We start from the raw sequence: 16,797 nt of genomic DNA on the forward strand, positions 1-16,797 counted from the left end.
GGTCAACTGGTGCAATAAAACACCTTAATAGGAGGCCTGCTAAGTGACGATGTGGCAAGGTGTAAAATTAATTTGCGAGACATTGCTTATAACATAGAACATTGCTTTTAAATTTTATTAACGTAAAGAAAGAACTTTTCTTTAAAACGTAATAATTTGACAAATATCTCCACAGCAAAAAATAATTACAAGATGAAAAGAACTTTTTATATACAACGTTTTTAAATTTTCTGTTGAATCATATAAATTTGACTTGACTAGCTAAACAATGAAAAAAAATTGTACTTGATAGAAATACTGAATAATGAAATGTCATTTCATATTGATTTCTATAGTAACGCACGTATATAATATTATTTAATAATTAAGTTGCTAGGACCTCCTAGCAACCAATAATGGTATCGAAATAACTTTTCATACAAAACAGAATTAACTAAAAATGAATTCAATTCTACTTAAAGATGGCTAAAAAATGCATTGGCATCGTGTTCTGATATATTCTAAAAGTTTTAAATGTCTAGGTAGTCGGGAAGTTAGTTAAAAATCGATTGCAAGATTTGTACTAGACAAACAACCACCGGACAAATAAGATTACGACCTAATAAAAACGTAACATATGCCATGTGGCAGACATGAGTATTTTTCTGATATATTGTTGTTTATAAGAAACTCGAGATAAATTATGTTAATAACAATATCAATGGTATGGAATCGGTGAAAAAAACGTACCCATTACGGTTATTTCATAATTTTCTCAACAGTTTGAGGACGTCTCTTAATATATACTTAATAATATAAGTAAAACGTTGTAATAAAATAGTAACCTCCCATATTAGTATTAAATTGGTTAAGTATTAGTTGCCTTTTATTACCTCAAAAAATAAATGAACGTTTTTTTTTCATCTAGAGACCATGATGAAACGATTGGTGAAAATACAATATGACTAGGAATAAAAACGATAGGCGAGTGTCCTGGGTGACAACGTCTTGTATTCATGCTTCTAGTGGCATAAACTAAATGACCGACTCCCTTTGCTGCCCTCTATCGACTGTATGTTATAATATATTGTATTTATATTGATTAGTTACGGTGTTCTAAAGCATGACGCTTGTGCCATCGCTTTGAGAGTTTAGTGCCGAAGTAAAAGATACCCCTGAATCTATATATTTCCAATATATATTCCACTCTCCAAATTTACGACCAATGCGTCATGGAAATGTTTAAAAAAAAAAGTGATCGACTCTATCACGGAAAAGGAAAGTCACCTTCGATTTATTTACTATTATAATAAAAAATCCCTCTTTGCATAAGTAATAAAGTTTGGTTACTAAAGATCTTTTATTTCTAACAAAGTTTGACCATTAAACTGTTTCTTGATTTGGAAAGTTTTCCATTAGCGTTCGCGAGTTAGTGGGTATATAAGATTTTCAGCAGTAGAAGAATGCTATTCATTGTAATATATTTTTATACGCGATTTAAGGCTTTAAGTTAACCATCTCTTTTATTTAACCCCAAACTTGAAGAAATGCCAACTTAATAGTAGAAAATTAATTCCTTTCTCTGAGGTAAAAAATGCATTACCAGTTTCCAGTAAAACTGTTTACCAGTAAATATAGCTTATTTTTTTTTTAAATAAATGGGGTATGTTAATTATTATTCTTGTGAGAATAATAATTATTTAAATATATCCAAAAGACTATTGTATGACAGTGTAATTTATTATTTTTCGTATTATTCTTTTTTATGGTAGGTATATTAGTATTACAATTGATTAATTAAAATTTGTTGGTCCAATAGTTTTTAATACCTCAATGTAGGCGGCTCTTGTGGTGCAGTGGGTAAGGCGCTGGTCATCCGCCCGAGAGTTCTGGGTTTGATTCCTGGTGAGGACACAATATTTATGTGTTTTTCTCAAAGTCTGGATGTTTGTGATTGTTCAAAATTACTAATAACCACCTTGTACGAAAAAGCAAGGACATGGTTATTAATAATTAAAAAAAAAAAAAAAAAATACCTCAATGTAATAATTTCGGAACACCTAAAAAACATACATATTAAAAAAAATGGTGCTAGATAGGACACGAATCAGTATACATCGGGTTATTAATGTAATTCAGTAATTTTGCCTCAGCACCCTTTCTAATTAGTATGAAATTAACTTATAGTCATGAAAATAAAGCACTTCTCAAAGTTCGTTAATATTGGCTACCGGCTCTTGTAGCTTGAAGCATGGTACTAATATTAAGTAATTACACAGCTTGACGCACTGTAAGCTGGATATTTATATCAATATTTACAAGAAATCACTCACGTATCATATTTTTTTTATGATAAAACGATAATTTTATTTTTAAATGGATGGTAATAGAATTTGATTTTTAATAATTCGCACGAAATGGTGCATTTAATACTATATAATTTTATTATTGTAATACTATTGCATTGATTATTTTTGCTGTACTCTCAAAATTTCGTGGTACTTTAACATGTCGTTTTCGAGAATTTAGGGCTTGCAATACCGGTATTAAATCAAGAGTTTCCCGGTACAATACTTAAATACCCGTTTTTTTTTAAATTAAAATTCTGATATTGTTGGTATTAATAAAGCGAATGAATTAAAACAAGTCAAATGTAACTAACATGACTAAATCATCAAAAAATATATATAACAATAAATAAATCAACCAAAGATTTTATTTTGGATAGAATATTATTTTTAAGCAAGAGTATAAAACCGGTGTTGATATATAATACCGGCATATTCGGTATTGCAACCCATGTCGAGATATAACTACCATCAACGAGCCACGATATTCCAACAACTGAATTACAAATTTCTAAGTCAAATATATAACTAAACAATAATTAAATAACATAATCAGGATAATATGTTTGACGATCACTACGAGTGTACTGTGCTACAACCAATGACATTAATATGGACGAATCATCTGGGAATAAAAATGACACTCACTTTTTTGTCGGGTCTGCCGAATGGCATAATCTGTTCTGAGGCCATTACAATAAAAGTGATATTGCTATAAATTGCCGATGCTTTAAGTCGGGTTTGCCGAATGGTTCGGTTTGAACGGGTTCGCTCAAATGAACATTGACACTAGAAATACTATTCTAACGCCATTACAATAAAGGTGATATTGCTATAAATTCCCGATGCGTGATATCGTATAATGTAAATTGCGTGACACCTACAGCCGGCTCGCACATCACAACTCGCCTTGTGTGCCTGACGGCCATAAATCAAAATTTCTGAGAATGCCGGCGAATGTTGCATGCTACAACCTCGCACATCTGCCTAGCGGCAAACGTCAAACGCGAAAAAGGAGAAGTCTCTCGTCTGCCATTTTTATTGTGTTGATTGTATGAACAAACGTCAAACGCGGTGAACAGCTATGAGCGAGCAATGACAGTGTAGACAGAGACAGAGACAGAAATGGCCGATGGCCGCAGGCTGTGCGCTACATAATTAAATTAAAACCGATACATAATTTTATTCTTTGTATGGCAGAAACTAAGCGTATTGTATAGCCTTTTCCACAATAGAAAGTGAATTTCTCTCTATTATATGAATACCGCAAGAAGCATAAAATAGCGTAGATAGCGCGTGAAATATGGAGTAGATTGTTTATATAATGCGCAGTTCTCTCACAGGATGTTGCATATAAAAGATACCACGAGATGTTGCCTTGTAATAAATTCCTCTCATAATATAAAGGCTTAGGTAATTCAAAATTATAATCTACCGAAAACACTTAGTATAATTTTATTGAGAAACCGGATATGCTCAATTTGTATTAACCACAGCATACAAAAATTAAGGAAGTGGGTTATATTCCAGCTTAGAGTGTAAGAAGATATAATTCTTAAGTATGGAGAAATATAAGATAAATTTAAACACGTGTCAAAGAATAATTATATTATTTTTTACAACGTTTTTATTAGCTCATATTCTTGTTTGTTTGGTGGTTGTTTGTCCAGTACAAATCTTGCAATTGATTTTTAACAAACCTTCCGACTAGCTAGACATTTGATAGAACTAGATATAACTTTTAGAATATATCAAAACACGATGCCAATGCATTCTTTTAATACTTTTAGCCACCTTTAAGCAGAATTGAATTTATTTTCAGTTAATTCTGTTTTTTATGGAAAGTTATTTCAGAAAAATCCGTAAAAAGTAAAAGACTACTATTGGTTGCTAAGGGGGTGGTCCTAGTAACTAAATTATTAATATATACGTGTGTTACTATGAAAATCAAAATGAAATGTCAGAATGACATTTCAGTATGCTATATATGTTTGTTTGTTTTTTATTTACTCAAGTACAAGTTTGAGCATATTATTGAGCATAATAATTCAACAGAAAATTTAAAAACGTTGTACATAAAAAGTTCTTTTTATCTTGTAATTATATTAAATACGTTTGAGTTATAATATGCATTAAAGCTTTTAACGTAAACAAAACGCTATTTGGCTTTGTAATTGTTACATTTTATGGCCAAGACTACTGTTAAGTAACAAATCAAAATTGCCTTCAAAGCCTTAATCTATGGCTACTTGCTTTCGCATTGCTATCCTATCGATATATTCTATGGATTACGTAATATCAGAAATATTATCAGATATTATGTAACATTTTTGAGAAGTTCAACGATTTTAATTTAAATATGTGATTTTCTACAATATTTATCAAGGGTTGGGAAACCTTTCAAAATAATATCCAAATTTTATTTTAATTAAATTATATTTACTCCCTCCACCCCATCAGACTTCAAACTAAATTAAATTCAATCTTATAATGAATAATACATTTTATCAAGGTGAAAAGTTATGAAAATACTTTAAAAACCACGTATGTAACAAAAAATATAGCACTTGAAAAATTAACTTTTAGAACAAAAAGAAGCCAAAGTTAACTTGGTGAATACTTTACATAGTTTACATCTCAAATGCGTCGATCATATCACGTTATTTGGTTCTTTCTACCAGGCTTCTACAGTAAAGTTATTGGATAAATTAAGGTTTATACCAAGGTATATGTCGCTTACTCTTTCTATATTATGATTCTCTCAGTGAGGATAAAGTAGTTAGCGTACCACAAAAAAAATACATGTTATAAAACATTTTTTGTTATTTTTTGCATCAAACAATATAATATTATACTGTTTCTTTATGCAAGCTTGTCCGATTTTATTGGCTATTATGTTACCAGAGTCATAAATCTCACTGAAAATCTCGTTGTAGAAACAGCTTGTTCCTATTTGAGTGTTCATATCGTATATATTTTGACGTGATATATCTCTAAAAATATGATAAACTTACATTCTAACGATATATAAAAGTCATGGAGTTTTGTTGAAATTTAGATCTGTTTATTGTTTAATTTATAAAATAAGTATTTGTGGACCTAGAAGAAAATGCTAGGACGACATCAAATATTTGGTTACATCCATAGGGTCGGACAAAACATATGACACTTTCAGTGTGCAATACATGATTTAACATAATTTATTTAGTAGAAAACAAATTTGTCTTATCTGGGATCCTATTTTTAACAACAACAAAAAATAGTCATTAACATGAAATAAAAAAAATAATCATATATTTTTTGAACACTATAAACTGTCCATTAAGCCCAAAGGCAGTATTGTAGTAAAACAGTAGTGTATTTATTGAGAGAATAGAAATAGTCATAAACACCCAGGCTTTAAAAAAAATCACATAAATATATTATGACCTCACCGTGGATTGAAATCGGAGCCCCCGGATGAAAATCCAGCACCTTACTATGAGGCCGTATTTTTGTGCTAAGCAACAGATTTGGCTTCTATTTAACGAAGGTGCTACGTTTTCAGACATTTAACTGATACATGAAATCTTGTATCTTCCGCAAAATATTATCGACAACTTGGAAACGTGGTGTATAACCAAACTCATGAAAATAGTGTGAGGTTCGTTCAACCGAAACATGCTACGCGATATCTTTGGATCCATTAATGAGACACAGTCCGAGTGGAGACAGAGATAATAAAAAACTGTACGCTTTCATACTTGTCCTTTCATTCATTCAGGAACCCTGAAGACAAACGAAAACCTGTTGGACCAAGCATTAGATGAAAGAATAGTGACAAGTTTGATATAAAGAATGTTACGTCCAAATCTAATGAGAGTGGGTTTGAACAAACCCGAAAGGAGGCAGATGCTATAGAAGGCCATGACCCACATAAAGTTAATGCGCAAAGAAGAAGAAAAACATAATATAATATACATCTGACATCACGTATCCGGAAATTTGTACGTAAACAGTTCACCGTAGGACACTTATTCGTGCACCGCAGTACGTGAAACATGAGTTCGTGTAATATTTAATCAAATGACGAGTTCTTCGTTAAACATTTCACCGTGGAGTATATTTGTACGTATGCTACAACATGTGGCACTAGTTTGCTGTTCCAATTAGATTCAATACAAATTTTATGTCTAATTGGAACAGTACTATTTGCAAACTATCGCCGCATTTTGTAAGATACGTACAAATGTATTCCACGGTGAAATGTTCAACGAAGAACTCGTCATTTAATACAATCTAAATTAGATATTATTAGGTGCAATATTTTCGTTTACTTTTGATACGTTGAAACACACTGGCGCTAGCGGATGACATAAAATATTACGTATCCGGAAATTTGTACGTAAACAGTTCACCGCAGGACACTTAATAGTGCGCCGCAGTACGTGTAACATTTCATCAAATGACGAGTTCTTCGTTGAACATTTCACCGTTGAGTATATTTGTACATATGCTACAACATGTGGAGATGTATTTACTAGGTTAGGTTAGGTTAGGTTAGGGTTAATCTAATTGGGACAGTACTATTTTCAAACTATCGCCACATTTTGTAAGATACGTACAAATGTATTCCACAGTGAAATGTTTAACGAAGAACTCGTCACTTGATAAAATATTATACGAACTCATGTTTCACGTACTGTGGCGCACGAGTAAGTGTCCCACGATGAACTGCATACGTACAACTTACATGTAACTCTGACATCACTCTTTATCTATCAATAATAATTTAATTAACAATTATGACTATAAGCCAAGTTGTGAAAATATGTTACACGATTCAAAATCACACTTATTATTTGTAATGAAAAGTAATAAATACACGATATAATATCAGGATATCAAATTTAATTAAACGGCATTTATGTACGTAAGTACCAACGTTAAACGTTTTCTACAGCCTAAGTATATCGAAAACTGAGTTTGCCGGTACCAACTTCAGCCGTAAGTGTTATTAATGCCTTTATAAATGTGATTATTACAAAACATTACAGGAGTATAAATTCGTGAACCCATTTGGCGGTTATTTCTCAAGGCTTGGCGATACATTAAACCAGATCTAAACTCCATTTTAAACAAAATATGGCGCTGCTGTTAAATTTATTTATGATGCAGTAACCCAGAAGTAGGTGAAAATACTCGTCTTTTATTGTTAAGGGATGTTTTGGTTATTTCTTGCTAATATTTTATTCGATAGGTATAAAAATTCATTCATTACATATTAATATCTGACTTTCAATGTTTGATGGAAAACAAGTAAATACATTCTTCTCAGTTGTTACATTATTATTTAAAATCATGAACTGTTTGTATATTGTACACAGTTAATTTTTATTTTGAAAACAAATATATTTTTTTTAAATCTTGAAAACATATTGGTGCGGAGCGAGACTTGATCGCGCATTCTCCAGATTTCAGCTTATTTGCTTTATCAATTAAGCCACTTGTACCATACTTAGTTACTATGAAATTAATTAATAGTTATTGTTCATCAACGTTTATTAATATTGGCCTTAATTCCTAAGCGGATTGGGTATAATGCATATGGCTAAACTGGTAATACCCACGGTGGCCACGCGGCTTAAGCGTTAGACTATAAAGCCGTGGGTCCCAGGTTCGAATCCTGGGTCTGGCAAGTACACATATTGTTTTTCAATTTGTGTGTGTCAGGGTATGGACCTAATGGTTGAGCAAGTGGCTGACATCCATTTCTCGTAAAAAGCAAAATCTGTCAATACAAACCTCCACTCTGTGGAGGCCCATATTATGATCCTATCAGGGTCTTACATGGTCAAAAAAAAAAACTCGTAAAGTGCATTAACTGAAATCTGATGAATGTGGGTGCGATTCCTGCCGGTCACAAATATTTTTTTTAATCTATGAAAAACTCGTTGGTTGAATAAAAAATATAAGTTATAGGGATGTATTTACCATTGATGATTCTCTCGTACTCTTGGTATGATCTGGAAATTGATACTATTTATATATTTTTTATTTTTTTCAGGCATAAAGAAGAAACTGCAGTAAATTTTGTCAAGCTACTGGAAAGATGTTATAAAAAGACACACAATAAAAGAAAGATAAATTATAAAAAAAACAACATCGCATCTCTAAAATATTACATGGTTGTGAAAAACATATAACAGCTTAATTTAAATCATGAAAAACAATTCTTTGAAAAATATTAATGACATAGAAGTGTTCATAGACCATTCCTCGTTTGGGGTAAATTAAATTTCGTAATTAAAAACAAACAATTGAGTTTGGCGTGACCTCCCGCTAAAGTAGGAAGTTCCCTTATATTTTTTCACCAAAAAATGCCCGAACACGAAATTGGGGAACTTTTATATTTTCATAATGTTATTATTTTATATCGGTTTATACCATTGGGGAAACTTTGAATTTAATTTCATAATTAATATTAGAACAGAGCGTATGCATAATTCACAAAAATAATTTCAAAAATAAACAGAAATAACACTTGAAATGTAAAGTTTTGTTAATAGAAAACTTCGATATTTAAATCATATATAAATAATAAAGTAAAAATTTTAAATAAACAATATCTTAAAACTGTGAGTGAATATTATTTATTTATTTTATTTTATTAAAAAAAATAATTTCTCTGTTAGGTACTTATTTAATAATAATAATTAAAATTATGATGATAGAACATTCAAGTTATACTAAAATGTGAACATTTAAAAGTACGAATAAGTATTTTGTTGAAATAATATTATTTAATATTCTAGAATAAATCTGACCTTTGTTCTTTATTAACGGTAAAATTCTTTATTTTATTTTGTAAGAATGTTATTTATCTAAATTAAACCAAGTGTTGTAATAAAATAACTCTGTTTTGTTAACCGAGAAAAATATTAATTACACCGCGTCAAAGTGCGATAGGCAAACAGTGCTAAGTGTGCCGGCAGCCAAGCGCCCAATAAAGCTGTAATGGAGCAGCTATGACAAAATCTCCTAGGGTCCCAGAGACCCCCAGCGCACCCGTAGGAGAGAGTCCCCCAGTGACGTCACGCCTCACCCCCTTCAGCGCCGGCGGTGAGTTATTGCACACCGTATAACTTTTATCCTTGGGCTCAGTTTTAATTTACCCTAGTGTCGTCTGGTATTGGCGAGTTTTAACCAAACATGCCAGTATATATTATTATTATCTCTAAAATATATATTTTTTGTAGTGCCATAATAATAAGTATGTGTGTAAGGAAGACGACATTAAGTATAAAATCGCTACTTTTCAGGATAATAAACATAAAATTCATTTGTGGATCATTTTTGTATGGAAACTTCATAGTTTCTGTGTAGAATTTAGTAATTTAGAGATGTATATTCGACATAAATCTTTTGTTCGGTACTGTTTGGTTATCAGGAATACAGCGGAAAACACATTTTGAAAATAGCCGATAAACTGGAGTATTTGTTAGGTTAACCTAACCTAACTAAACCTAACCTAACCTAACCCAACCTAACCTAACCTAAACTAACCCAAACTAACAAATAATCCAGTATATCGGGTATTTTTAAAATATATTTTCCGCTGTATTCCTGATAACCGAACAGTACCCTTTTTTCTTATTTTGTAAATTTATATATTATCATAGTTCATTGGGCATATTTAAAATTTTTAGATTTTTAATACTTGTCGCCCTTTACATTTCGCTCAAAAAATTTTATATAATACTAGCTGACCCGGCAAACGTTGTTCTGCCATATAAATTATTTCTAGTGAATATTTTGGTTGTTAAATAAAAAATAACGAATGTATCGTAAGTGTGTGGGGATGGGATCTATGACAGAAAGAGGAATAGAGCGCTGTAGACGATGGCCGCCGATAAAAACAAAAAAACATCAACCATTCATTTTCTCAATTCAAAATGACTAATGATGTTCATAATGAATGAATTACCTGTGACAGGATCTCGTTGTTTAATGTTTATGCAATATCCGTCTTGTCCCTTCCAGAAAATTAGCGGATATTGGAGAGCGTCGTATGAACGGTGTGTGTCAGCGATGAACTCCAGATTATTGTTTCTTCTTCGAATCACGATTTCTCGCGTCGATGTGCGGTCGCCAATCATGATTCCAGCAATGTCGTCAACAACAGGCGCATTGAATCGACGCACGTGCTCTCCAGCTGGTGTTTTATCAGGATTGATGACAATAGCGTGATTATCACTTTGCAATTCGTGCATGTGTGCTTTGAAGAATTTCAATAATTCACTGTGCTCATTCAACAGGGCGTCCAGTTCGCCGACGATGCGCCTGGAAATAGGCGAATTGAGGCCGTTGTAGCCGCAACGTGCATCTACATGATTGATGTCCTCACCGCCCATGAAGTAGATTTGTGAAAATGTATGTGGTTCGTTTGGCATTGGCAGCAATGAGCCTACTTTGTGGTATACTTGGCCTTTGATTTTGAACGTAGAATGGAATTGTTGACCATTTGCCGCAGTATTGTAAACTATTTCTGTTGCTCCGAACGAAGTCATTTGGAAGCATGAATTGAATGTGCGAATGGATCAGGAACAGGTTTGAATCTGGAACCGTGCCGATGAGCAAGCCGTTCAATGGTTCTGGTGGTATCTCAATTTCCAGTAGTTGCACTTTTCCTGATGCGCAACACATCCCGGCTGACTCATGTTTGAATTTGAGCGCATGACAATGGGGACATTCTTTGTCCATAGCACCAATCAGCACTTTCGGATGAGCGGAATATTCAATATCTGGCTCGTACTCAAATGCAAGACGAAGGAACGAAGCGGATGTAAATGTTCGATGTACTTGTTAGCGTTGTCGGTCATTTGCTCTGCGTGTGTTAACTACGAACCGGCGCGCTTGGCTCCGTTCCAATTGTTGTTGTTGATTTCGTTCAGATCGTGCCTCTTATGATTGAGATGCACGCAATTGCGACATGCTTACACGCACGTTTTTGTTCTCTTGTTGGATTTGTTCGTCTGTTCTTTCTGCTCTACTATTTTGCATGTTTGTTGCTTTATTCGTTCGACGGCCTAAATGGCCCCCCTTGCGTCTTGCTGGCATTGTGCAATGTAATACACGCACATAAAAATAGATAAATTAAAATAAATCGTACAAAATTTTGCACGCACTGCGTTGTGATATGCCGAATGAAATGTCAAAATGACGCGACGCTTCACTTAAATTCTTCTCGGACGTAGCGCCATCTGTCATTCAACAACATAAATAATTTCGTTTGAAATACGAACGATGGTTAAATTTGTTCATACAAAAATAATAAAATCACGATTAAAAAATGGGAGGGTGGGGGTAGGAGGGTTAAAATTTGGGGTTATAGGTATTTTTTTATGCCAAATAGTAAAAAAAATACAAAAAAAAAATTGTCACAAAAATAAAAGAAAATTTTTCTGGGTATGAAATATACTTGTTAACCTATTCTCATACCTAACAAATATACATAAAAAAATTCATAAAAATCGGTTGAGCCATTTCGGAGGAGTTCGACCACAAACATCGTGACACGAGATTTTTATATATATAGAGATGTTCAACATGTCAAATGTGTAATACTATTATTGATATACATAATAAAACTAAAATAAGTTTTCTAAAAAAAGTTACTTTTTATATGGAGAGAAAGTTAAAAGTTTCTATGGTAAGCGACGTATCTTATTAGTTTTTAAATCGACAGGTATGACATGACTATGATCACAGAATCAGTTAAATATAATTATTATATTAAAATATATTTAAACTATAAAACAATGATAAATACAAAACTACATCATCGTCTGGATAATGACTTTCCTTTGCAGACGCACAGTGTGATTAATATGATATAAAGTTGTGGCATATATTATGTTTAGATCTGAATTTATTGAAAATGCTAGATCGATGAAAGAGACAAGCATTTAGAATGTACAAGCCCATAGGACCGGACTGACTCCATGTTATTACAACCGCATTGACACCTCTGTATGAATTTTCTTATACTGGGTGCATGGAAAATTGTCATGGACTTTTTAAATAAAAGCATAAATTATTAATATTATAATTAAAATATCTACATACAGAGTTCAACTGGGGTAATAAAATTGAGTACATCTTCTTCTTCTTCTTTCACGGCGCTACATCCCGGGGTGGGAATTGGCCTGCTCCACAACCGCTCTCCACTCACTCCGGTCTTTCGCTTTGAGTACATAATGGAATATAATCGCAACCAACTAAGCTTTCTTCATTTTCATTGATAATTAAATTGGAGTGTATTAGTAGTGGTAGTAATTCTTGCGCGTACAATAGACAGATAGTCGAGAGAATATGTGCATTTTTATCCGTGGAGTGATCGCACGGAAACAGTGACAAAATTCGAATGGTTGCTGAATGTGCTTGCTTAAGTAAAGGTACGGCTTATAAACAAGTTCAAACCTACGAGGTAATCTATCGGCGAGATATTAAAATGAAGTATTCCGTAAAATACAAACATAATTAAGAATTTACTATTGTGATATATTGTAATAACGTTATCACAATCGTAAGTGTTGTAAAAGGTTTTAAAAAATCGGTGTGTGTACTTATGCACGCGCGTTAGAAGTTATACTTCTTTGGCATAACAAAACAAAAACAAAACTTGTGATAAACTAGATTTTTCGACTAGCTCTTAATTATCTTATTAAATTACAGTTTCAAGAAAAAGGACCGCTTATTGGAACGCCGTTGGTTTATTTCTATACACTTTAACTTATATTACTAAATTATATAATTATGTATCGTTGTTTTTATTTTAAAAGTAACAACTGCCACTATGACGTTTAATAGTTTGTTTACGTAAAGAATTGTAAATGGCCGACAATAATAAATTCGCTGCCTAGTAACGAAACAATTCTTAACTATAATATTATACTGTATAATTGTCACTATTAGAGTATCATTCTGTGGCGTAATGGTTGTGCGTTTGGCTGATAACCAAACAATCGTTGGTTCGAATCCAATCGAGTTGTTTTTTTGTGTGAAAAAATAAATCATGTATTACAATATGTCACACGCCAAAAATACACTCTGATCTGATTTTCCAAACGCGCCTAAAGAAGTATAACTTCAAAAAATAATTCACAAATACTCGATCTGGAGATGAAGAGGTCATAAGCATGAAATTAAATCCACTATTTTATAAGGTTTTTCAAGGTTATGAATTTAATATATAGTGTATACCCAGTTGAATGATGTTTAATTTATAGAACTGTCAGCAGCTCGGCCAAGGTACTTCCAACGGTTCTTTTAAAAATGTAATATGGGCTGCGAACCGAAGGATAATGTTTAAAATTCAGCTCGCGCTTGAATTGTCCGCCGATTGATTGATTTTATTGGAAAGTCCCTAAGTTTTAGTACTCGTATTATTGCGATTGGGACGTTAGAAGAAATATAAATGTTTGGAAACCACTTGCCGGTGAAAAATTAAGTGTTACTGTGGCGTCATGGTTATAAATTACATTTGTTTTTAAATTTTAATTAATGAGAGCTTTAAACTATCCAGGATCTTCGGTCTCTATGTAATAATATATCTTTCTGTGTTATATATAATTATTTTAACGTTTTTATTAGCTCGTATTCTTGTTTGTCCAGTATAAATCTTGCAATCGATTTTTAACTAACTTCCCGACTAGCTATAAATTTGAAACTTTTAGAATATATCAGAACACGATGCCAATGCATTCTTTTAATACTTTTAGCCATCTTTAAGCAGAATTGTATTCATTTTCAGTTAATTCTGTTTTGTATGAAAAGTTATTACGGAAGAAATCCGTAATCCAATTTACTATTATTGGTTGCTAAGGGGGTGGTCCTAGCAACTAAATTATTAATATATACGTGCGTTACTATGGAAATCAAAATGACATTTCAGTATTATATTTTTGTTTCTTTGTTTGTTTTTTAGTTACTTCATATCAAGTACAAGTTTGAGCATAATAATTCAACAGAAAATTTAAAAACGTCATATATAAAAAGTTATTTTTATCTTGTAATTATTAATATTTATATAGTAAATGAACTAATTAAACGATTTTAATTTAAAATTATTTACATGTACCTACGTACCTAGGAATTGTTCAAGTCTTAAAAAGTTTTAAGTGTTGGAAATAAAGCTTAGTATTTGGTAGGGTGACCTTCATATTATATGTTTCACGATTTATATTCGAATTTTGTTATCAATTAAGTACATACATACTGACGATACATTAACTAAATAAGTTATTCATCAGCAGGGATACTTCTTGTCAAAGCCTATTTATCAGAGAGTAAGGGAAATGCGATTTATACACCTACATGAATGTAGATTTTGGCGACCGTGTGATATTTCGATAATTGTGAATATTTTCGTTGTATTTTACTATACCAACAGGTGTCCATCTACTCTAAGATAATAATGTAATAATGTATACTTTACGTTACAGCATTATGCGGTAAAATGAAATGAGATACCCACTATCCAAAGTTTACTGAAGTTGGATTTGGCATTACATTCTATAGGAACGGTATGAGCGTGTGGCATCATTCGCACCAAAAAGCTACTGCGATGCTACTGATTTCTGATAAGTATGGTTTGGAAAAGGCATTAATAGACCCAACCTTAGAAATTTAATTAACTAGAAAACCGAGGTCTGTCTCTCAGACCTCACAAGGCTTCAGTTAGACGAAAGGGTAGGAACCAATGACATTAATATGGACGAAGCATCTAGAAAATAAAATGACACTCACTATGTGTCGGGTCTGCCGGATGGCGAAATTCATATTTTAATATCGGTATCCTACGCTCAAATGAACATTCTGCTTGCAAGCGGTCTGGCGACACCGCTGGGTCTGCCCATACAAAATTTCTGACTGTCAGGTTTCGACTCCACCGTTATTATTGTGTTACAAAATGCTAATGTGCCTAGTTAAAAATTGTAAAAAAATCTACTAAACACTCCAAGAAAGATGGGATATCACTTTGCATGTGTTAGAATTATTTATTATTTATAAAATGCCATTTTAAGATATTGATGAATGTTTATTCAATGCAATTGAATGACAGGAACCATTGGACAGCAGTCGCCTGTGAATCGCTGGGCTTACTTGCGTCTAATCTCCGAAAAGTCGTAAGTAACCGAGAATCTGTTTCTAACGCAATGAGTCATGACACTAATACGCCATTACAATAAAGGTTATATTACTATAAATTCTCGAAGCTTGTATCGCATAATGGAAACGGATAGGTCAATGGTCACGTGACATCTACCTATACATCTGTGAATGACTTTCATGCACAATTTCTCGTGCGCGCCGGGTATGAAGTGAGTCGTCCATTTAATATGTCATTGGTAGGAACAAAATTGACGTGCGATCGCCAAAAGCTACATGTAGGCACAAAAATTACTTCTACTTTGCCTTCTGATAAGTAGGGTTTGGCAAAATGTAACCGGAATCTATGTACTACTGGATGATTGCCTCTCCTAGCTCCATCTAACCTTAATAGTCAATAGTTTTTCGCTAGCAGACATACGTTTGGCATTCTTGATAAGTTAGTAAAGTTGTTTAGTTTATTGTGGGTATCACTGTATGATTATATATGAATAAAGTTAATTGCGACGCCATTTTGTCTGATATTACTAATATAATAATAAATATCGAGAAAATAACCTGATAATTGTACCAGCAGACTCACAAAATACAGTAATATGCTATAACCGCTTTACTCCATTACGAACCACATTTTTTTATGATTTTCTTCATATTGGTATATTTCTTAGATTTTCCAAATTATATAGTTTCAATAATAAAACATCTAACAATTTTAATTATTGTTTATATTTGGTATTAAATAATAAATTGACAAATTATTTATAAAACTATATACATAAAAACAGGCCGTAGAAAATTCGAGGCAACCAATATTTCTGAAATCATCTTTCAAAAATCCAAACATAGGAGAAACAATATAAAAAAATGACAGTTTCTATTCATGGTATTTTTTTTAAATTAAAAAATATATTTAACAAAGGCTTTTCACGTGTTGGCATCAGTGAAATAGTTATTATTTCAAAATAATCTGAACTACGTACTGTCTATTTGTGTTTACTTTGTCTCTGTTTATTCGCATTCGACCCATTGTTATTTTTATTTTCATTAACGAAAATATAATTGTTGATAAACAGTACCTACTACTTAACTCACAAACATAGAATTAAATTAATTTGTTGTTTTTATGAACCGCATTCAAATAATATTTATTAATAAAAATAAAATCAATTATAATATTCTACTTATCTTACAAATTATAATATACATTAGAAATGGTTTCATCCACTTCGATGGAAAGTTAAATAGTATAGTAATAAATATTTTGTATCAGTTAACAAAAGTACCATTAAAGCGGACATGGTGTTAAATAAGCACTATA

General features: G+C 32.3%; 1 long non-coding RNA gene across 1 annotated transcript in view; it reads left to right on the plus strand.

Moving 5' to 3' along the window:
• Positions 1-8,806, plus strand: part of LOC147073656 (uncharacterized) — a 174,542-nt gene extending 165,736 nt beyond the window's left edge. The window contains exon 3 of the long non-coding RNA XR_015070336.1: positions 8,374-8,806. This is a non-coding gene — a long non-coding RNA (uncharacterized LOC147073656). The remainder of the gene's footprint in view (positions 1-8,373) is intronic.
• The last annotated feature ends 7,991 nt before the right edge of the window (positions 8,807-16,797 follow it).

This window comes from Rhyacophila brunnea, unplaced genomic scaffold (genome assembly GCF_057557595.1).
Source record: "Rhyacophila brunnea isolate RB1 unplaced genomic scaffold, BYU_Rbru_1.0 scaffold_17, whole genome shotgun sequence".
NCBI lineage: Eukaryota > Metazoa > Arthropoda > Insecta > Trichoptera > Rhyacophilidae > Rhyacophila > Rhyacophila brunnea.